The 22,975-nt window shown below is 36.5% G+C and overlaps 1 long non-coding RNA gene across 1 annotated transcript in view; it reads left to right on the top strand.

Annotated features, from left to right (window-relative positions):
• Window positions 1–22,975, top strand: part of LOC131953829 (uncharacterized) — a 108,663-nt gene that overhangs the window by 4,830 nt on the left and 80,858 nt on the right. The gene's annotated exons all lie outside the window — the stretch shown is intronic.

The following is a 22,975-nucleotide window of genomic DNA, read 5'->3' as shown; positions in this document are numbered from 1 at the left end:
TTTAAACCTTGGCCACTCTAGAAATCTAAAGGTCAGCTAGTTTAAACCATCGTCACTCTCGAAATTACACCCATTTTTTTGTATAGCAAGTAGACTATCGCTCATAGAGATCATCCAGAAATAAAACAGATATAAAATGAGAAGACAAATCCTAATCCTAAATCCTAACTCTTTTAAACAAATTAGATTTAGCTTTAGCCATTACTGACCTGATAGAAGTGTACCCAACAACTGTTTTTTTTTTAACTTACTATGTCAAAATAAACTGATACTTTAAAGTTAGATTAACGTTTGAAACAAAATTAACAATTAATGTGACGTTTAAAATAAAATAAAATAAATATTTTGATATTTTATTTGAAATATTTGCAAAGCAGATAAATACATTTGTTTTTTAGATAGCCGAATGACGACAAAAGCATTGATTGTAAAACGTACTTTGTAAACTACATTACTGTATCTCATTGAAAACAACATACGTCAATAACAATAAATATCAACACAAAAATTTATAATCACAACAAAATTAATATCTACAAATCAAATATCAACAAATCAAATATCAACAAAATAATTATTCACAGCAAGAAATGAATATCAACACAACATTGCAGTTGTAATCATCAGTTTAAAAACTTTGTTGAAAACAGTTTTTCTCCATGGTAATTTTGTATCCCTCATATTTTTTGTTACACCCCCTCTTCCCCCCCCCCCCCCCCCACCCTACTGGTCACCGTTTTACCCCCTCGCACAAGTTGGGAACCGCTGATACAGAAAGTATGTTTTCCTGTTAGCTATGTTATTTTTTTTTTAAAGAGAAGATGCACGATTTGGAGATGTACTTGTTTAAAATTAGATTTTAACTTAGCCTCTCTCATTTCATATTTGACCAATCGTGTATTGAAGTCTTAAAATAATTCGCCAACTCATTGCGAAATTCGTCTTGAAAAAATACAGCTGACGACAGTTGTACAAATTTAAACCGACGGTTAAAAAAATTTCAGTTGACACTGTCAGAATTTAAACTGACACATGCTGACACATGTACTCTAAATTGTAAACTGTCAGTGTCAACTCTTCCATTAGCCCCCACCCCCCTATAGAGAAGCCGGAAGAAAGTTGGAATGGTTTACCGACACATAGCCGCCGCCATTGTTTGACTCAAATTACTTGGATAAAAATATTTGTATTGAATACTTACATTTAGACTTTTACAATCGCTATGGGTTGATCATGAGGGGTAGTTTAACCCAAACAGTTAAACAACTAGGCCGATCGAGGGGGGAGGGGTTAACCTAATAAGTTAAACTATGAGAGAGTGAGAGTATGATATAGTCTATGTTGTGAAGTAGAATCAGTGTCTCAAAACTGTACATGGCACTGTCCATCTGCCTCTCCCAGAAGGGAGGGGGGGTGGACTGGGAGGTAGTGGTGTACTGTTGTTTGATGGGGTCAAAACCTGCACCTGGTACCGTCCAGCTATCTATCCAGAGCTCTAGAACTCGACCATACCGCTTCCCCCCCCCCCCCCCCCCTCTCGGTGAGTTGAACATGACAGTAGCTCAGGATTTACTTAAACTAAATTCTGTGTGATGAACTAGGGGTGGGTAAGAAAGTTTAGATTCGCTCAAACTAAATTATGTGTGCTGAACTAGAATCTACGGGTGGGTAAGAAAGTTTAGATTTGTTCAAACTAAATTCCGTGTGTGGCGAACTTGAAACATCTTACCGCAAGAGTTGGTATTCCAGACATACACACACGACTGGATTAAATACAGCTCAGCTCTACTTCATCTGCTTTATTAGCTCAAGGAACATGAATACACAAACACGGAAGGTAAACAAATAGTTACATCATACCCGGGTCCAGCGATATCAGTGTTGTTTAGCTACAGTAGGATCCAATATGGCGGCAGTCGTGATACACATTACACAACACACAGAACTAGACAACACATCAACACCACTTCACATTCAGAATTATTATTCATTTTTAAATTAATACACATTTGATTATTATTACTGTAATTATTATTATTGTAATTATTATATTTTAATCATCATATACTTTATAGTTATTATTCCTTTTAAAATTATTACACGTTAAATGTGTACTGATAAATTGACGAGAACGTGTTGTCGATACTTCTGTGGTTTCTTACAACATTGTCTTGCCATTGATGTTAAAGATAGGTTTAAGATTAGTGTTAGGGCATGGTTAGGGCATGGGTCTAATATTAGGGTTAGAGTCAGTGTTGGGGCATGGTTCTAAGTTTAGGGTTAGAGTCAGTGTTGGGGCATGGTTCTAAGTTTAGGGTTAGAGTCAGTGTTGGGGCATGGTTCTAAGTTTAGGGTTAGAGTCAGTGTTGGGGCATGGTTCTAAGTTTAGGGTTAGAGTCAGTGTTGGGGCATGGTTCTAAGTTTAGGGTTAGAGTCAGTGTTGGGGCATGGTTCTAAGTTTAGGGTTAGAGTCAGTGTTGGGGCATGGGTCTAAGATTAGGGTTAGGGCATGGGCTAGGGTAGCGACAAAATATCAGCCTACCATATCAGTAACTATAACTCTGGCTAATTCTGACTTTACCCCAGCTAGCGGTCCCCAAAAAAAAAAAAACAATTACAAAAACAACAAGAACCAACTACGTGTAGATCTGTGTGCCAACAAGGGGGACACATCATGTCAGATCATGTGGGGCCACTTGTTTTGTTACGCTAGGCAGAAACCAACCAACTAACCTACCAACATACACAATAAAGTACCAACATATAGAACACACTACCCACAACCATTGCTAAAATTGTTGGCCTGCATTATTGACACAGTGTAATACTTTTTGTAAATTTGTTAGTTATTATTCTCACAATTTGACCCAGGCGATATATGGATGTATACTTTGTTATACATTTATCTCTTATTCTTCACAGACTCTTATCTATGTGGATCTATACTTTGTTGTAAATGTATTTGTTATTCTTCACACACTCTTATCTATGTGGATCTATACTTTGTTGTAAATGTATTTGTTATTCTTCACATAATCGGACCTAGACGAGGCGTGGATCATCTTTAGTAAAATTAAATAACATTGAAACCTTTACCTTCACTTGTAATCATTTATGAATTAGCTTACGCTCCCTATAAATCTCCTATTAAATCTAAATGTTTAGAAAATCAATTATTTTTCTTTATAGGCCTATGTTGCCACTGCAGTTATGTAAATTAATAAAAACAACATTTATGACTATGTTTTATATGATATTTGACTAATTAAATTAATCCATTTCTACCAAGGCGGAATGTCAACAAAACAAATCTCGTGTCTCAATAGGGTTAAAATTAGATTCTATAATGCCAATATAAGTATCAATTTTTATTTATCTGTTTGTTCTTGGTTGGACAAAGGCTATGGAAGCAAAATTAAATCGAAAAAGAAAAGCAGGCTGAAATCGGAGTCAATGGCCTCAATGGCGCATAACCAGTTGACACGTATCCTTAATTGTGTTGGAGGGAATCTCTTTCAACACTAAAAATTAAGAACGAAGAAGTAGAAGATTTATTTGTAGGGCCTATAAGTATTAATTTTTATATTTTCTCAAAGTCTATTGCTTAGTTTATGCTTTTATATTTTTAAAAATTTAGAAACCAATGCAACGCCACACGAAATTATACATACATTTTCATGCCTCCTTTGTTTTTAAGGGTTGCATACATTTTCTATAGTTTTTTTTTATATTATTATTATTTCATTTTAATTACCTTGTTTTGAGGGGATTCCATACATTATGATTCCCTTGTTGTTTGAATTATATTTTCGTTCCTCTGTTTTCTGAAGTTGCCTATATTTTCGTTCCCTTGTTTAGGGAATAATGTCTAAAACATCATTTTATTCAGATAGCTTATAAAATTCACGAAACCTTGATGGTTAGTTGTTCAGTTTTCTAACCTGATAGGTAATTTAAAAAAAAAAAACATTAATTATCGAATCTGTGTGAAGTGATTTTAAAATCTATCAGTAGATCATTGATTGATTAAAAATTAACGTGTAATTATCAGACCTAATTTAATTCCAGGTATAAGCCACCAGTTTCCATAAAACAAGAGACAACTAGATTCTATACTTGAGCTATGTTAAACTTAAGGTTTAACTTAAGGTTTAATTTGAGGTTTAACTTAACGTTTAACTTAAAGTTTAACTTGAGGTTTAACTTAACCTTCAACTTAAAATTTAATAATTTAATAAGGTTTAACTTAACCTTCAACTTAACATTTAATTTAATAAGGTTTAACTTAACCTTCAACTTAACATTTAATTTAAGGTTTAACTTAATGGTCAACTTAAAATTTAATTTAATAAGGTTTAACTTAACGTTCAACTTAAAATTTAACTTATGGTTTAACTGAACGTATAACTGATATTTTGACCCTTAGAACATAGGATGACGGGTGCTGTAGATAAATGTTCTTGTGCAATTTTTTAAAAAATAAACCACGTGACCTGCAAGACGAGTGTCACGTGAGGTGTCCCACTCGTGCGTCATGTGACCTCACACACACACACACACACGGACGGACGGACGGACACACATGCACACACACAGACACACAACACCACACATAAACACACCGATGACGAGACAGTGGTGTGAAGTGTGTCAGATCTGTGCGTGTTTCTGGAGGTTGTAGCCGAGGAGTTGTCTGCGTGTTTGTTGGTGTGTCGCCATACAACACGCCGCCTCCAGGGGTCGTCAGGTATGCGTTTTATGTGTAGATACAGTAGAGTGCCCCAGTTTCAAATACAGGTTGTTTTTATTCTGACACCATACGTGTGTACATATGACACCATCTTCACGTACATCTGACACCATTTATCGGTGTACAGACACGATCTTTGTGTACACACCACACTGTCTAGCCTACACCTGATACCATGTATGTGTACTAGCAAATATCCCTGTGTTGAACTGGACACACTTTAGTTCCTCGCATATGAAATATGAACTGTCCTATTTTTCTTGTATATCTCTGCTGTCTACTTTTCTGTTTAGACTTGCATTACATTATACGAAAATTTTATATTAAAAAGCTCAATGAAAATAGTAAACTAATAAAGTTTCACCATTTTTTGACAAAGTTAAAAAACGAAAGAAAACATAACATCCTGTTTCAACCTTATTCTTGTAGGCTCTTTGTTATGACTGCTTTAGTACTGCTGTGGTTGTAAGGAGATCAGTGGCGTAAGCAAGGGGAGGTTAGGGGGGGGTATAACCCCTCCCATGAACTCACACCCTATAACATATATATACAAGATGGCTGCTATAGTAAATGAGCAATGTTGCATCTGTTGGAAACATCGCTAGTATTCATTTATTATTGAAAAGTTCTAATTCAATTGTTTGAAAACAGGTACATAAATGAAACGGAAACATTTTTGTGTTTTTTTCAAAACATAAATCCTCCTCCCCTTCCGTCCCGTCCCCTTTCCCCCTACGTTTAAAATCGTTTCAAACTAAATTATATGCCCCTTATAGTCGTCACTAAACCCGGCTCTGCTTGTAAACATTTAGAATGAACACAGCTCACTAAGACCATGTAGGGGTGGGGAGGTAGGGAGCACGTTTACAGCTTGTTTTCTAGCGTCTCCCAGAAGAGAATTATATATATATATATATATATATATATATATATATATATATATATATATATATATATATATATATATATATATATATTATACATATGGAAAAATATTTGAACCCCTCCCATGACTAATTCTTGGCTACGCCACTGAAGGAGATGATTTCATTTTTGTAACTGACCGCTGTCCTGTTGGTTTCACTGACCGCTGTCCTGTTGGTTTCACTGACCGCTGTCCTGTTGGTTTCACTGACCGCTGTCCTGTTGGTTTCACTGACCGCTGTCCTGTTGGTTTCACTGACCGCTGTCCTGTTGGTTTCACTGACCGTGGTTCTGTTGTTTTCGCTGCTTGACCGTGTGTAGGGCCTGAAAGAAACTCTAGGCCTACGTCACTGTACTAGATAATCTGAGAGTCGACGCCAACCACCATCTGGTCTTGGTGCCCTACAGCTATCTATTCAAACCAGATTGTGGAAACTATCTGAAATATTGTAAACTATCAGATTTTGGAAACTATCAGATATTGGAAAGTATCAGATTTTGGAAACTATCAGATTTTGTGAACTATCAAAGCGAGAAAAGAAAAAAAATATTTCTTAACGATCTACCAGTCTATACATTCATTAATCATTATTAATCTAATCTTATCCTCGATTAATGATTAAATTGATCTAATCTTATCCTCGATTAATGATTAAATTGATCTAATCTTATCCTCGATTAATGATTAAATTGATCTAATCTTATCCTTGATTTATGATTTAATCTTATCCTTGATTACGGATTAAATTTAATTTGATATTTTCTAATTAAATAATTTCGTTATTAAACATTCAGACAACAGAACAGAACAGATAAAAAATGGTTAAGTGTTTGGTTTTCATGTAGAACAAAACACAAAACCCAACCTACAATTTATCTTAAAGATAAACTGTATCGGTACTATCGTCGGATATTACATCTTTACAAAGGTTGGACAATCATCAAAGTAACTGGTCAAAGCGTAAAAGAAAACATTCCTTTAAACATTTAGACAAAACTTGAAGGAAAACATTTCTTTAGACAGTTGGTCAAAACTTGAAGGAAAACATTTCTTTAGACAGTTGGTCCAAACTTAAAACATTTCTTTAGACAGTTGGTCCAAACTTAAAACATTTCTTTAGACAGTTGGTCCAAACTTAAAACATTTCTTTAGACAGTTGGTCAAAACTTGAAGGAAAACATTTCTTTAGACAGTTGGTCCAAACTTAAAACATTTCTTTAGACAGTTGGTCAAAACTTGAAGGAAAACATTTCTTTAGACTGTTGGTCCAAACTTAAAACATTTCTTTAGACAGTTGGTCAAAACTTGAAGGAAAACATTTCTTTAGACTGTTGGTCCAAACTTAAAACATTTCTTTAGACTGTTGGTCAAAACTTGAAGGAAAACATTTCTGTAGACAGTTGGTCCAATCTTAAATGATTATACATCTTCAGACTAGATTTTAACTACCGATATCTTCACTGTATTTCATCTAATGATTTAGATACGTATGTTTTCATTATGCTTTACTGTAAGAGTTTTACATAGCTGTGGGTTTTTTAAATGAAGCTTGAATGCTGTTAAACAAAGCCTTAGTTATGAAAATAAATTCAGAAATGGATTAGGACTGATATTTAAAAAAATTATAATTTTATAAACTAGGGTTACAATCCATCATATTGACCTACTATAAGAATGCTTTCAATTTCGGATATATGAATACTATAATTACATAAAACCACTTGGATATTACTTTAATAGTTGACAACCTATAGATTTCATTGAATTTGAGCCCCCTCCTAGATTAACATTGTTTGGATATATATATATATATATATATATATATATATATATATATATATATATATATATATATATATATATATATATATATATATATATATATATATATATATGTATATATATACATAAGGAAAAAATTGAACTCAATCCCTATGAGAAATTCATGTTTGCACTGTCTCTGACCTGCCATTATGTTAGTACCTGCAGACAAATCACCAGCTGAACTTTGAAACGTGAGCCTCGTTCTGGTTCCGACAATTAAAAAAAAAATGTCAACTGTTTCATTCACTGGTTGTCGAGATAGATTCACCGTGAATTATTTATTAGAATATACACCACCGCTTGAATGTAAAACAATTGTGTTGTTGTTTTTTTTCATCTTTAGAATAAATTCCAGATCTAATGCACGACAAGTTCTAGGGTGTTTGCGGGAGTGTTTTTGCTTTTTTAACCAGTGTTTCTTTCGGGAATCTTCCACCCCCCCCCCTCCCCACTAAGTCAGAGTTAGTGAGTTCTAAGCAAATGCTTTGAAAGAAGTGGAGCACCTGAGTGGACATCGCATGATAATCTTGCTGGAACTGTGTTCTGTACTGTTCTGCTGAGTTTAATACCAGGTACACGATGAGTGATATACCAAGTTATCTACGTCACATAGTACTTTGAACTAATGACATAGGCAGGATTTCGTTATAGAATGGAGTGGCGATGTTAAACAGTTTTTATTCTTATACATATATTTATACATTTTAATTTTTCACCCCCCCCCCCCCACCAGGTCATTAGTCTAGATCAATTACCCCATCCTACTCCACTTTTGAATAAAAAATTATTACATTTCCCTACTCATTTCCATATTCGACTTTAATCCTACCCCTATATCCATCACTAGCAATAACTTATCGTTAACTCAACCGTATATCTTACAAAAAATGACTGGGGGCTAATGTCCTACTAGTTTGAGAGGGGGGGGGGGGCAATGTTCAGATAGGAAATGGATGGGCTTAATGTTTTCCTCCCATTATATATATATATATATATATATATATATATATATATATATATATATATATATATATATATATATATATATATATATATATATATATATATATATATATATATATATATATATATATATATATATATATATAGGTAGGTAGGTAGGTAGCTAGATGGTTGAAAATGTATTACTAACACACTAACATGAGGTCATACCTTTTCAGTACATGACATGAAACTCACAGTATTTTATTTGAACCTCAATGGGAATTTTCTCGCTACTTATTTGATTGGGAATATTCTAGTTATTGAAATATTGTTTTAATCTAGCTACCACAATTATTGAGTATATTCAAGTTACATAATTTATTGGTTAGGTCTGTATTCTAAATTACTGGAAACATTCTAGTTATTAAAATGATTGGATATAATATTCCGGATACCTAAATGAATGTATACAATCTAGTTATTGATATGATTGGGTATATTCCGGATACCTAAATGAATGTATACAATCTAGTTATTGAAATGTTTGGGTATATTCCGGATACCTAAATGAATGTATACAATCTAGTTATTGATATGATTGGGTATATTCCGGATACCTAAATGAATGTATACAATCTAGTTATTGATATGATTGGGTATATTCCGGATACCTAAATGAAGGTATACAATCTAGTTATTGATATGATTGGGTATATTCCGGATACCTAAATGAATGTATACAATCTAGTTATTGAAATGATTGGGTATAATATTCCGGATACCTAAATGAATGTATACAACCTAGTTATTAAAATGATTGTGTATAATATTCCGGATACCTAAATGAATGTATACAATCTAGTTATTAAAATGATTGTGTATAATATTCCGGATACCTAAATGAATGTATACAATCTAGTTATTAAAATGATTGTGTATAATATTCCGGATACCTAAATGTATACAATCTACTCTAGTTATTGAAATGATAGGCTATACTCTATCTACCGAAACGATCGAGTACCTCCTAGTTACCGAAGTGACGCCAAATATCTGTCAGCTACTGGCACTAGGGCGCAGCTTCCAGCAAGAAAAATATTGATGAGATCACGGCTGTCTGGGTCTCTAACCCCCCCCCCCCCCCCTCATACATAAACTGTTCAAGGTTTTTTTCTTTTTTCGGTTGACCCAGAAAACCGGTCGGGTGTTTTCCCACGCCTATCACCTTACACCGTCTACCTGTCTGCACCCAAATACTTGCAGACGTCTCGCGCCCGTTTTACCAAACTCTGCTCACTCGACAACACCGGTTATAAGCATCCAGCTCGGTACTTGAACGACTGTATGGTTCAGTGCCGCACCAACCTACACATCAATGCCGCACCGACCTACACCTCAGTGCCGCACCGACTATAATAAACGTGAACTCTTTCGGACCTGGCTGTCAATAGGGGTAGCTTTCTTGTTTCGGTGATCACAGCAGTTAAAGTTGAAGGCAGAGGCGTAGCGACCCCTCCACGCGCCCGGGACGAACATTCAGTTTGGCGCCCCCCTCCCATACATATATATAATAGTCCATTTCCGGTCACTGTTTCTTAAGGATATACCTTTTACAGTTACTTAATCAAGGTAGAAAACAGTTAAATCAGTATGCAAAGGCTCTCAGCCGTTAAATTTCTTTACTTTGACTGTTTATAATTCAAAACTGCAGCTTAAAATGAGCTTGTAATTTTTTTTTCCAACCCCTTTTGGCGCCCCCTAGGGTCGGCGCCCGGGGCGGCCGCCCTCCCCTAGCTACGCCTCTGGTTGAAGGGACAGTAGTCAGTTGTATGCCCAGACCTTTTTACTTTCCCTAAGTAGAGTCAGGTACCCATTAGTAGTAAATTAGAGGTAATGTCATGAGTGACCCTCCCCCCCCCCCCCCCCTAGTGACTCATTCTACCTTAGTACCTACCATAGCTCCTTTACCATTCGTCATTTCAATCCCATCTTTAAGCAACACATCCATTTTAACAATAGGATGGGCTGTGTAAGTCCATCATGACTTCATTATGTTGCAGTGAGTCTATAAGTAGGACTACATGTTTCCTTTATGTGATTGTAGGTTTATTTAGATATACAAGTAAAAAATAATACTCATAGATCTATATGCTAGCACATTCATTAGTAATACCTCCAATAGATAAAATCTTGGACTGTAGCATATTTTATTTTATTAGACCTGATAATAAAATCATATTAAGTAGCATTACTAACAATAAAGTCGTAGCAAATCATAACCGTACAAGTACAAAGTGGGTCAAATTGATCTTGCTGTTAACATCTTTAATTTGTAATTGCCGATACCTAAGGAACCGGTCGCCCTGAGCTTCAACATTTGCCGTGCATACTCTTTAATTAATTAAAAAAAAAAAGAGTTTCTTTGAACTTAATTTTAATATAGATCTGGGCTCTCTATGCAAGACATTACCGGAAATTTTATTTTGTATGTCAATATTTTTTGTTACCATGAGTAAGGTTACTGGAGTTTAAAATACATGTTGATTCATTTGTTTGCAGGATGAAAGAGCTTCGATTTTTTTAACCTGTATACTGTACCTGGGTATATTCTAACTGTATCATGTGAACGTCCACATGCCCCCCACCCGCCCTGCACTTAGTCGAACAGACACCTACATTATGTAGACGATCCTCATTAGTAATATGCAGATGGACACAACTGCATACTTTTAATACAACTTTAAAAAAAAAATATTGTTTGTTTTTATTTGAAAATTTAGAACCGGACGCAATAGCCTTAAAAAAATTGTATAATATAATACATGTTTATATTTGAGTACGGTACGTGGAATAAATGCTAAAAAATCAACGATTGTTTATCTGAATTCGATCTTTATTTGTACTCGTCTCATGCATTAGTTACACATATGGGCTTGCAGATGATGATCTCTCCGATTTGAACTTTAATCGTTTAATATTTAAAGGCAGTCCTGCTACAAATACTGGTCAAACTTCAACTAACTTGTTAAACAAACAAAGAAAGTCAAAGTGATAACAGATCTCCATTATGGTAAATTGGCCCGCCATCAGAGAGCACTCAAATGCCTACATCATCCCCTAGGCCTAACACTACTCAGTATGTCACGAAATCATTAATGACAATGTAATTTTGCTCCAGTGTGTACAAAAGTAAATTCTAAATCCCGAGAGCCACCAGTATGTAATTTGTAAGACAGTAACGTCTAAATCCCGAGTGCCACCATTTTCTACCGTGTCCGAGTGCCACCATTATGTAACGTGTAAGACAGTAACGTGTAAATCCCGAGTGCCACCAATATGTAACGTGTAAGAAAGTAACGTCTAAATCCCGAGTGCCACCATTATGTAACGTGTAAGACAGTAACGTCTAAATCCCGAGTACCACCAGTATGTGACGTGTAAGACAGTAACGTCTAAATCCCGAGCGCCACCAGTATGTAACGTGTAAGACAGTAACGTCTAAATCCCGAGTGCCACCATTATGTAACGTGTAAGAAAGTAACGTCTAAATCCCGAGTGCCACCAGCATGTGAGATAGCGCCGGGATGTTTGGAAGCTGCCCGTGTGTGGTCCCTGTCACCTGTCTGACAAGTCATCCATCAATTGAACGATGGCGGTTACTTACCGGCTTTATTTATGGTACCTGAACACAGCCAGTGAACCAGAGGGTCTGCAGCATTCTGATGGGGGGGATGGAGGCGTCCGTACCTGGAGGGAATTAGAAGATTGTGGCCGCGTCACATTCCTCTACTACAGTACCGGCATTCGCTGAATAAAAGAACTTGAAGGTCCATAAACCTTATTGACCCACACAGCGTCTTTCAACTTTCATTTCGACAGTTATTACAGATGTATATAGGGCCTTCCATTGTGATAAGATGGACCAAAAAAAAACGCGAAGAAAATGGAGCAATGATAAGAAGACATCGATGGAAATAGGATATCATTTCCTACATCTACAATGCCCGTAGAATTAGGAGGGCCGAAAACTTGTACAATGCATTAGTAGACATACCGCCTATTTGTCAAGTGTAGAATTATCCATTGACATAGTTTATTTTTAAACTTAGGTTTATATTTAGTTTTAGTAAAAGTGTAGGCAGATGAGGACGCTATGGACATTGAATAATTCGAGCCCACAAAGATGTACCCGAACTAGACATTAACCCTCAATATTCCCACATATCGCACTTAGCTGTTTAGTTCATTTAGTGCCGATTAATTAATACACGTAATTATCAAAATAATTAAGGTTACGGAAATGTAAGCAGCACGTCGCGTCAATCCAGGTCAACGTCTTGTCTGTGCACTAGAGCTGAACCAGAGGGGAAAAGTTTGGCTGTGTATTCAGCTCTACGGTAGCCCACTTTGTACTGTATGATGTGAGGGGGTAGGGAAAAGTTTGGCTGTGTATTCAGCCCTACGGTAGCCCACTTTGTACTGTGTTTGGCTGTGTATTCAGCTTGTATCACTAGTATCAGCTCTACGGTAGCCCACTTTGTACTGTTAGGAGGTTGTCACCAAATGCAGTGGTTTACACCCACTGATGAGATATGGATGCACATGTAATGCAGTGTGGGTTTAGTGTGAATGTTGTGGTAGACTAAATTAGCGAAGGTCTAGTGGTTAGATCTAATCATCTAATGGGACGTGCAGTGTATGTGGTGTAGATAAGTGTTTACTGTCCAGGGCATGCAATGAATGTAGATCAACCCCACAGAATCTATCTACTTATCTAGTATCCTTTCAAATAGGCTTCCCAGTCTATAGATTAACTAATATTGTTTGGTACACCGTTAAATACACAAGCAATGCATGTAGTAATGTATAATGCGACTCTTCAAATGAAATATTTGACCTATCATCAGTATAGGTCTACTCAACCCTTGATCTATCCCCACAGTTTGGTCAATGTATTGAAGAAAAATATTTCGGTTTAACTGAAGTCCCACCAAACTGTTCTCCTACTAGTACAAACGCTACATCATGTGTTAACCACAAGATTATCATGTGCTAACCACAAGATTAACCATGATAAAACCAGGAGCCACGTCTAAAGATTCTGGCAAAGATTAGATAGAAAACATAAACTATATATCTAGACTTTCATCTTTTTGGTTTTACAAGCTTACTACTTCATTACTACTTGTCACTAGTCAAACTTTTTTAAAAAAAAGTATTAGGTAGACTGAGAATATGATATTTTTTTAACAAGGTTATTATTACATTTACATTGAAATATAAAGGAAAACTTAACAAAACAAAATTAAGACTATTTAGAGGCTGCTGTTGTCTACTTGGGTTAAGTTTTTGTGCTGCTAGTTAAATTACTTACATGATAACCTACCTCATAAGCTACCAGTAACATATACTTGTGCTGTATGAAGTAATTATGTATTTTAGGAATAGAAATGACAGTAATTAACAAAACTTTCTATCCATCAATTCTTAAGGAACAATAATGTATCTGATAAACAGAACCAGTGTGTATGTGTGGGTCTACATGGTGTCTGTCTGAATCTACATCTGTCAGAGCTGTGTACCTGTGTCAGCTCTATACCTGATGTCACTGTAACTTTGTGTACCAGCTCTATACCTGATGTCACTGTAACTTTGTGTACCAGCTCTATACCTGATGTCACTGTAACTTTGTGTACCAGCTCTATACCTGATGTCACTGTAACTTTGTGTACCTGTGTCAGCTCTATACCTGATGTCACTGTAACTTTGTGTACCAGCTCTATACCTGATGTCACTGTAACTTTGTGTACCAGCTCTATACCTGATGTCACTGTAACTTTGTGTACCAGCTCTATACCTGATGTCACTGTAACTTTGTGTACCAGCTCTATACCTGATGTCACTGTAACTTTGTGTACCAGCTCTATACCTGATGTCACTGTAACTTTGTGTACCAGCTCTATACCTGATGTCACTGTAACTTTGTGTACATGTGTCAGCTCTATACCTGATGTCACTGTAACTTTGTGTACCAGCTCTATACCTGATGTCACTGTAACTTTGTGTACATGTGTCAGCTCTATACCTGATGTCACTGTAACTTTGTGTACCAGCTCTATACCTGATGTCACTGTAACTTTGTGTACCAGCTCTATACCTGATGTCACTGTAACTTTGTGTACCAGCTCTATACCTGATGTCACTGTAACTTTGTGTACCTGTGTCAGCTCTATACCTGATGTCACTGTAACTTTGTGTACCAGCTCTATACCTGATGTCACTGTAACTTTGTGTACCAGCTCTATACCTGATGTCACTGTAACTTTGTGTACCAGCTCTATACCTGATGTCACTGTAACTTTGTGTACCAGCTCTATACCTGATGTCACTGTAACTTTGTGTACCAGCTCTATACCTGATGTCACTGTAACTTTGTGTACCAGCTCTATACCTGATGTCACTGTAACTTAGTGTACCAGCTCTATACCTGATGTCACTGTAACTTTGTGTACCTGTGTCAGCTCTATACCTGATGTCACTGTAACTTTGTGTACCAGCTCTATACCTGATGTCACTGTAACTTTGTGTACCAGCTCTATACCTGATGTCACTGTAACTTTGTGTACCTGTGTCAGCTCTATACCTGATGTCACTGTAACTTTGTGTACCAGCTCTATACCTGATGTCACTGTAACTTTGTGTACCAGCTCTATACCTGATGTCACTGTAACTTTGTGTACCAGCTCTATACCTGATGTCACTGTAACTTTGTGTACATGTGTCAGCTCTATACCTGATGTCACTGTAACTTTGTGTACCAGCTCTATACCTGATGTCACTGTAACTTTGTGTACCTGTGTCAGCTCTATACCTGATGTCACTGTAATTTTGTGTACCAGCTCTATACCTGATGTCACTGTAACTTTGTGTACCAGCTCTATACCTGATGTCACTGTAACTTTGTGTACCAGCTCTATACCTGATGTCACTGTAACTTTGTGTACCAGCTCTATACCTGATGTCACTGTAACTTTGTGTACCAGCTCTATACCTGATGTCACTGTAACTTTGTGTACATGTGTCAGCTCTATACCTGATGTCACTGTAACTTTGTGTACCAGCTCTATACCTGATGTCACTGTAACTTTGTGTACCTGTGTCAGCTCTATACCTGATGTCACTGTAATTTTGTGTACCAGCTCTATACCTGATGTCACTGTAACTTTGTGTACCAGCTCTATACCTGATGTCACTGTAACTTTGTGTACCAGCTCTATACCTGATGTCACTGTAACTTTGTGTACCAGCTCTATACCTGATGTCACTGTAACTTTGTGTACCAGCTCTATACCTGATGTCACTGTAACTTTGTGTACCAGCTCTATACCTGATGTCACTGTAACTTAGTGTACCTGTGTCAGCTCTATACCTGATGTCACTGTAACTTTGTGTACCAGCTCTATACCTGATGTCACTGTAACTTTGTGTACCTGTGTCAGCTCTATACCTGATGTCACTGTAACTTTGTGTACCAGCTCTATACCTGATGTCACTGTAACTTTGTGTACCAGCTCTATACCTGATGTCACTGTAACTTTGTGTACCAGCTCTATACCTGGATGTCACTGTAACTTGTGTACCTGCTGCTCTATCCTGATGTCACTGTACCTTTGGTCGTACCGTGTCAGCTCCTGATGTCCACTGTAACTTTGTGTCCAGCTCTATACCTGAGGCACTGTACCAGCTCTATACCCTGATGTCACTGTAACTTTGTGTACCAGCTCTACCTGATGTCCTGTACTTTGTGTACCAGCTCTATACCTGATCGTCACTGTGTCTACCGGAACGTTGTGTACCAGCTCTATACCTGATGTCACTGTAACTTTGTGTACCAGCTCTATACCTGATGTCACTGTAACTTTGGTGTACACCGCTCTATACCTGATGTCACTGTAACTTTGTGTACCTAGCTCTATACCTGATGTCACTGTAACTATGTGTACCAGCTCTATACCTGATGTCACTGTAACTTGTGTACCAGCTCTATACCTGATGTCACTGTAACTTTGTGTACCAGCTCTATACCTGATGTCACTGTAACTTTGTGTACCAGCTCTATACCTGATGTCACTGTAACTTTGGTGTACCAGCTCTATACCTGATGTCACTGTAACTTTGTGTACCAGCTCTATACCTGATGTCACTGTAACTTGTGTACCAGCTCTATACCTGATGTCACTGTAACTTGTGTACCAGCTCTATACCTGATGTCACTGTAACTTTGTGTACCAGCTCTATACCTGATGTCCACTGTAACTTTGTGTACCAGCTCTATACCTGATGTCACTGTAACTTTGTGTACCAGCTCTATACCTGATGTCACTGTAACTTTGTGTACCAGCTCTATACCTGAATGTCACTGTAACTTTGTGTACCAGCTCTATACCTGATGTCACTGTAACTTTGTGTACCAGCTCTATACCTGATGTCACTGTAACTTTGTGTACCAGCTCTATACCTGATGTCACTGTAACTAACCCTGATGTCACTGTAACTTTGTGTACCAGCTCTATACCTGATGTCACTGTAACTAACTTAGTGTACCAGCTCTATACCTGATGTCACTGTAACTTTGTGTACCAGCTCTATACCTGATGTCACTGTAACTTTGTGTACCAGCTCTATACCTGATGTCACTGTAACTTTGTGTACCAGCTCTATACCTGATGTCACTGTAACTTTGTGTACCAGCTCTATACCTGATGTCACTGTAACTTTGTGTACCAGCTCTATACCTGATGTCACTGTAACTTTGTGTACCAGCTCTATACCTGATGTCACTGTAACTTTGTGTACCAGCTCTATACCTGATGTCACTGTAACTTTGTGTACCAGCTCTATACCTGATGTCACTGTAACTTTGTGTACCAGCTCTATACCTGATGTCACTGTAACTTTGTGTACCAGCTCTATACCTGATGTCACTGTAACTTTGTGTACCAGCTCTATACCTGATGTCACTGTAACTTTGTGTACATGTGTCAGCTCTATACCTGATGTCACTGTAACTTTGTGTACATGTGTCAGCTCTATACCTGATGTCACTGTAACTTTGTGTACCAGCTCTATACCTGATGTCACTGTAACTTTGTGTACATGTGTCAGCTCTATACCTGATGTCACTGTAACTTTGTGTACCAGCTCTATACCTGATGTCACTGTAACTTTGTGTACCAGCTCTATACCTGATGTCACTGTAACTTTGTGTGTCAGCTCTATACCTGATGTCACTGTAACTTTGTGTACCAGCTCTATACCTGATGTCACTGTAACTTTGTGTACCAGCTCTATACCTGATGTCACTGTAACTTTGTGTACCAGCTCTATACCTGATGTCACTGTAACTTTGTGTACCAGCTCTATACCTGATGTCACTGTAACTTTGTGTACCAGCTCTATACCTGATGTCACTGTAACTTTGTGTACCAGCTCTATACCTGATGTCACTGTAACTTTGTGTACATGTGTCAGCTCTATACCTGATGTCACTGTAACTTTGTGTACCAGCTCTATACCTGATGTCACTGTAACTTTGTGTACCAGCTCTATACCTGATGTCACTGTAACTTTGTGTACCAGCTCTATACCTGATGTCACTGTAACTTTGTGTACCAGCTCTATACCTGATGTCACTGTAACTTTGTGTACCAGCTCTATACCTGATGTCACTGTAACTTTGTGTACCAGCTCTATACCTGATGTCACTGTAACTTTGTGTACCAGCTCTATACCTGATGTCACTGTAACTTTGTGTACCAGCTCTATACCTGATGTCACTGTAACTAACTTAGTGTACCAGCTCTATACCTGATGTCACTGTAACTTTGTGTACCAGCTCTATACCTGATGTCACTGTAACTTTGTGTACCAGCTCTATACCTGATGTCACTGTAACTTTGTGTACCAGCTCTATACCTGATGTCACTGTAACTTTGTGTACCTGTGTCAGCTCTATACCTGATGTCACTGTAACTTTGTGTACCAGCTCTATACCTGATGTCACTGTAACTTTGTGTACCAGCTCTATACCTGATGTCACTGTAACTTTGTGTACCAGCTCTATACCTGATGTCACTGTAACTTTGTGTACCAGCTCTATACCTGATGTCACTGTAACTTTGTGTACCAGCTCTATACCTGATGTCACTGTAACTTTGTGTACCAGCTCTATACCTGATGTCACTGTAACTTTGTGTACCAGCTCTATACCTGATGTCACTGTAACTTTGTGTACATGTGTCAGCTCTATACCTGATGTCACTGTAACTTTGTGTACATGTGTCAGCTCTATACCTGATGTCACTGTAACTTTGTGTACCAGCTCTATACCTGATGTCACTGTAACTTTGTGTACATGTGTCAGCTCTATACCTGATGTCACTGTAACTTTGTGTACCAGCTCTATACCTGATGTCACTGTAACTTTGTGTACCAGCTCTATACCTGATGTCACTGTAACTTTGTGTACCTGTGTCAGCTCTATACCTGATGTCACTGTAACTTTGTGTACCTTGTTATCTTCAGTTGACCCACTGACATCTACCCATTACAACATCAAAGTCCTTATTGAGACATTATTGAATGTGTAGTCAGCACTTTCAGCTGAGCGGGATAAAGGTTGTTAAAATATAGGCCAGTCCCATATCAGGACATTAGGATTATGGTACTAAAATAAACTGATTAAGATCCATTTTGGTGTCACTAATATAATCAAAAACCAGCAAAGACTAGTCACACAGAGGTTATTATAATCTTTTTTTGGTCATTCCGGTAGAATGTAAAGACAGTAGAATATTTCGAAAATTGTGTCTGTGCAGTTGTGACACAGGGTAATACAGAACTAGCAACAGTGGCCTACTTGTGAGTCTAGACAGGGTTACCAGTCTTACTAGTTTGTTACACATATCTTGTTTAGTTTTTTTTTTTTTTTTTTTTAAAAAGCTTGTAAAATAGATACAAAATTAAAAACATTGATATGATGGTTACAGTAGTACAGTCATATTTGGCCAGATTTCAAACCAAACAGGGATTTGAAGAGAGATAAGGAAATAAAATGTGACATTAATAATCCCTAAACAAAGAATCTAGCCTGTCATATAGTGAATATATCAGCAAGTTCTGAATCTCTAGCCTGTCATATAGTGAATATATCAGCAAGTTCTGAATCTGTCTTATGGCTGTGGTACAGGAGTACAAATATTTATTTAAATGGAAAGCAAACAGCCAGAATAATCTTCACACATGCTAGAGGGACTGTCTGAAGGCATTACTATCTACACATTTCTACAACCAAAATTTGAAAGATTTTAAACTACAGTCTACTAAATTTACAAATAACTTTTAAAAAATATTTATAATTGCAATCAGCTGTCATTAAAATATCTATGTGATGCATTGATTACATTTTTTTCATGGCAAACAATAAATTACTTTACTAGGACAAGAATTCAAAATCTAGTCTGACAAACTAGAATTGTTAGCTGATAAAAAAGCATAAAAACGGGCACTATTGTGCTTATTCTTTTTAAAACTTCAGTGTAACTGTGCTTACACATTAAGTATCAAAACAACACACATCACCTAATTAGAATATATTTTTGCTTCACAAAATTACATTTTAATAAAGCTAACACTGAAGTTGCCATTCTGTGGTCTCAATGCTAACTCTCATGTCAAAATTCACTGGTCCATACCATCCCCATTCTGTGGCCCAGTACTAATCATGGTCAGATCAAACTTGAAACTGTGTTCCTTACTTCCTGTAAATACAAATGAGCCAAGTTATAATATCACAGCAAGTTAATAACACAACATTAAAGATTTGTAACATACTTTTAACTATGATTTACATTGAAACAATGTTTCTTACACTTCCTTCACCAATCAAGTTATAAGTTAACTGTTAAACAGCAATGAAGAAATTTTGTTTCCCCAAACAAAGAAAACATTTAGGATCCACAAAGAGGGAACAAGCACAGATTACACTAGACCAATTGGTCAGGGTTGCCCAAAGTGGCAGAATAAATTCTTTCATTTAAAGAGAAGAAACTGATTTGAGACAGCATTATAAAATACAAGTTGTACAATCTGCTATATTTTACTACTTTTAGGTTTTACATAAAGGTGTACTGAATATTTCAAAAACGGTTGAAGTAAAATATTAAACAATTCTTCAATTGTTTGAATTAATGTATTTAATATTTTTTTAAATGTTTAATAAATGCGTCTTTCAAAGGTGTAAAATAATAAAGAACAATTTTTTTGTCACACGAACACCTTGCAGTCATAAATTACAGGCATTCAAAACTCTAACAAGGAAAATAATGATATAAAGCCATCCTGCAGCATGGCAGTTCCGCGGCCTCATTTTGAAAATGTGAAAATGTCGCGCACCGTATACCGTAGCACAATGAAGTTGCGTATAATTTTTGCAACGCGCAGAAGTCTGAAAGTTGGGGCTGTGGTGCTTGAATGATTGGAAGTGGTTAGACACTAGGTCTGTGACCCACATTCACACAATGCTGAGGATATGCTAGACTTGAGATGGATACCAAAGTCAACATGAGCCACTTATTGTTTGTGTAGGGTAAGTGTGTTTTATCAGCACTCAACTGCTGAAACATGAACTGAGGAGATTCAATAGATTCTTCAAGCATTTTTAATGCCAGATATTCAATTACAAACTAAACTAAAATTACTTTTATATTCAAACCTAATAATATGGATTAAAATGTTATAAAAAGAGAAAATGCAGAAATGAATAGACATTTCAAAAGTTAGTTACATGTGAGAGAATACAAAGCAGATATTTGTGATCATTTAAGTTAGTGTATACAAGACATTCAGCGTTGTTTAATACAGTTTTAGTTTTCATTGAATGTTTTGCTTGTCTCAAATACTAGATGTTTTATGATTTAACTAGTTGTCTAGTTCACTAAAGTAGTTGAATGAAGTTGTTTAGTTGCCTATAATATAGTTGGCCTACCATATTTGACTAGTTCCCTAGTTCACTGAAGTAGTTGAATGAAATTATTTAGTTGCCTATAATATAGTTGGCCTACCATATTTGACTAGTTGTCTAGTTTACTGAAGTAGTTGAATGAAGTTATAGGTCCCTAGTTCACTGAAGTAGTTGAATGAAGTTGTATAGTTGCCTATAAAATAGTTGTCTTACCATATTTGATTAGTTGTCTAGTTCACTGAAGTAGTTGAATGAAGTTGTTTAGTTGCCTATAATATAGTTGTCCAACCATCTTTGACTAGTTCCCTAAAGTATTTGAATGAAGTTGTTTAGTTGCCTATAATATAGTTGTCCAACCATCTTTGACTAGTTCCCTAAAGTATTTGAATGAAGTTGTTTAGTTGCCTATAATATAGTTGGCCTACCATATTTGACTAGTTGTCTAGTTCACTGAAGTAGTTGGAGTAAGTTGTTTAGTTGCCTATAATATAGTTGTCCTACCATATTTGACTAGTTCCCTAGTTTACTGAAGTAGTTGAATGAAGTTGTTTAGTTGCCTATAATATAGTTGGCCTACAGTCTTTGACTAGTTTCCTATGCTCTAACCCAACATGTCTGAAATCAATAAAGATGAAAGGACTCTGATAAGATGAGAGCTGATTTGGTTAGCTGTACTAGATCTCCTGTTACAAAGTCTGGCTAGACCTGGGCCTTAATATATTTATTACTGCTCTCACTTTTCTCACTTTGATGCTATCCACCCAACCACTCCATTGTGCTTATTTATAATTTTGTTTGTGTTATTCTAAAGATTACATCACACTCCAGAGTTAAACTGAGGACAAATATAAGAATAGATGACCTAGACAAAAGATATGACCTACAGACAGACAGCTGACAACAGAGACCTACACCAAGAGACTTAAACCAACTAGACATGACCTATAGACATGACCTATAGACATGACCTATCAGTTTGAAATAGTCAGTATAACCTGTCAGTACAACATAAAACTGTAGGAAATTTTCTTTTGTCGGGTTTAGGATGTAGAGTAAGGATACATTTATGTCTAGGAGTTTTAAACTATTCTAAATTACAGTAACAGAACTAGTGGTAAAAAAATTGACAAAAATGGATTTCAAACCTTCAATTTTCTTTTACTATATTAATAGTATTATATTTTCAATGGATCCATGCATGTATAAAAATAAAATTTCCATGCATGTATATATAAAATATAATGGTGCAGCTTATTGTGGTAATAAAAAGGTTAGGGTGAGTCCGGGGGGGGGAGGGGGATTTATAAGCATAGTACTTGACTAAAATTTGATAATATTAATCTTTAAGCAAATTTAATTTATTTTGACTTATGCAGGCTGAAAGTAATGCCAGTAAACTGAACTTTGGGGTTTAGTCCTGTCTAATTGTAATTGTAAATAAGTCTTCCTGTAGACAGGATCTACTGCTCAGTGAAACTATCCTTCACATTAGCCAGAATCTCTCAACCAT

The sequence above is a fragment of the Physella acuta genome, unplaced genomic scaffold, assembly GCF_028476545.2.
Source record: "Physella acuta isolate Inbredline_101_S28 unplaced genomic scaffold, ASM2847654v3 ptg000958l, whole genome shotgun sequence".
NCBI classification, from domain to species: domain Eukaryota; kingdom Metazoa; phylum Mollusca; class Gastropoda; family Physidae; genus Physella; species Physella acuta.
The sequence above is the reverse complement of the archived record's forward strand: the minus strand, read 5'-3'. Positions and strand labels throughout refer to the sequence as shown.